This window comes from Dendroctonus ponderosae, unplaced genomic scaffold (assembly GCF_020466585.1).
Source record: "Dendroctonus ponderosae isolate FM_Combo_2020 unplaced genomic scaffold, Dpon_F_20191213v2 Dpon_F_20191213_11, whole genome shotgun sequence".
In the NCBI taxonomy this organism is placed as follows: domain Eukaryota; kingdom Metazoa; phylum Arthropoda; class Insecta; order Coleoptera; family Curculionidae; genus Dendroctonus; species Dendroctonus ponderosae.
The window spans coordinates 6,180,749-6,183,355 of record NW_026017213.1 but is presented as its reverse complement, the minus strand read 5'-3'; positions in this window follow the sequence as shown (position 1 = coordinate 6,183,355).

Sequence of the window (2,607 nt, the reverse complement as noted above, 5' to 3'; positions counted from 1 at the left end):
AAGAAAACTTACCCTACAAATCCCCAAAAAACGAACTTCCTTAATCGTGTAAATTGAAAGCAATTGAAGCTTGAAAGTTGGCATGTTAAACCTACCAAGACTCAAGGAAAGTTAGAGATTATTTTGAAAATTCGCCCAAACTCTCTGAGGACAGGAATCGACAAACACTTTCCAACTTTTATAGGCTTAAAGTTGACCTGACAATGACCAAAAAGTGAACTTTTTATAATAGTTTGTTGAATAGTTCAATTTGAGGCTTCAAAGTTACAGTTTTGCGAACGAAGTTGAACGAAAGTTGCGCTGCAAATGAGAGGAAAATTGACATTCTAAATGGTCTAAATTGAGAGTATTAGAAGCCTGAAAAAGTGCACCAGTTAAACCTCTTAAATAGGAAGGATACAGTTTTCGGAACTCGTTTTGTCAACAATTTTCGATTTTTTTATAAAAAAAAGTCAGCTTTTATAGAAGGAAAGTGGCCCTGCAAATAGCGAAAACGCGAAGTGGTTGAATCGTTCGGATTTGGGACAAACTGAAGCTTGAATAACCAGATTAACCAACCAAGGCTCAAGGAAGATTGAATCCAGATTGAAAATAAAGCCACTAAAAATCAAGAAAAGTTGCTGCGTATTTGAAAATTTACCAGAACAATTTCCAACATTTAAAGCAGCCAAGCCGCCCTGCACTTTAGTGAAGAAGCAAACTTCCGAACTCTCCAGATTGGAAGCACTAAACTCACTTCACTAAAACCCCCAAACAAAGCCTCAACTCCACCCAGTAACGGGAATAAAATCGCGCTTGTTTCGCAATATGTATTAATTAAGCAACAAAGCAATGCAGATTATTAATTGTGGTTTTATTGTATTGTCAAGTTCAATGAGAGCCGCATTTACACGCCCGTGACTTCTTACGTAACCAACTGCAGCCACTGTTTACTTTCCTTGAAAAAAAACACCGAAAGGCGTCGTTTTCCCCCGAAAAAACCACATGTTGGTTCCAAACGATAATAATCAACGATGGCTTCATTTGGTATTAAAAGCACATGAACCAGGCTAAAATAATACACTTTCCGCGAACATTTGCGATAATAACCACTTAAGTAGTTTTGGGAAAGTGTCTTTGCGTAGTTGCGGAAATGTGCTGAAAAAAACGTTATGAAGCCGTAACAAACAGTTTAGTCTGTGTTGACCGTGAACTCATATTGCATGCAATGCAATTAAATGCAGTTTCCACACATGATTCACACCGTGCAGGAAAGTCGCACGGTGAAACGCGCTCATTTCAGGAATCGAATTATGATTTTTAGAGCGGAGAACGGCCGGTTCTTCTGCCGGCGAACAAGGCCAAAGAGATCATCTAATGTCCAATAAAATTCCACTGTTTTCGGCTATTATGTAAATAAAATGCGCCAGCCGTTTTTACGAAAATAGATTCGGCAGTGACCTCGGGATATCACAGTTTTTTTATGTTTGTCTCTTTCAGATGGCTTTGCGGCCTCAACACTTGCCGCATTATTTTATCAACCGGTTGCACTCTATTACTTGACCTTAGTAATTAGGGTTTTCACAAACTCCCAAAAATACATCAAGTACGTGTAAACAGCCTGTTATTGATTTTTTCCATCTTAATCTCCCAAAATACCCCAAGCGGTGACACGCGGCCAGTTTTTTTTCAATCAAGTGGCAATTTGCGTCAATGTTGAACGCGCCAACCGCTTCCAACGTGGCCGATCTTCCAGTCGAGCTTCTGTGAAGCCTCCATGTGGCAAATCAACAAACCGGCGCCTTTGTGCACTTGAACCGAATCAATAATCAATCACTTGCTTTGTAGACTTTCAATAGGCTCGTTTGAACTGGAGCTTCTCCAAATATCCAGGTTTTTGCCCCCGTTCGACCATAAATCCCGCTATTGTTATGGACACTTACGAGTTTACGGCGTTTACACTACTGGATCAACATGCGCCACTATTGTTGGATGCAAAAGGACTTCTTATCCTTGCCCGACTATTTTTGAATGGAAACTGGGTTAATTGAGTGGAAAACGTCGATATTTGTTTGTCTAACACTAAAATAATAAGGCTTCAATCATGCGAGCAACCTTTCGCCTTGGACCGGTTCGAATCAAGCGGCCCTTGAAACATTAATGAACGGTTTCGGGTTGCGAGGATGACAAACGATATTGTGGCCGATTGCCAACGAAAACTAGCCGAAAATGCAAGAAGATCCACTGATCAAGGCTGCTGCTGCTGCTGCTGCATTCGATACGTGCGTAGATCCAGGCTTTCAACGTCAATCAACTGCCCAGGCCTCCAAGAGCGCCTGATTTGAGTCAACCGAACAGCACAATCAACCAATAAACATTCTTGCCGACAATCTGAGTTGTGTTTTTTGCGTTCAGTTGATTGGTTTCGGCCCCAGAACTCTGGCAAAGTGCATACACATCGGTTCAAGATCAAATTAGGCAACATTTTGAAAATTTCCTGCGATCGCAACAATGTGGAAGAACCTCCTAAACTTGAGTTCGTTTAATTCTGTTTTGGCATCGTTGGATAGAGAATTGAAAACTCGATTCAGTCGTAGCAACGTGAGTGAGGAAATTCGAGTAGTTTTG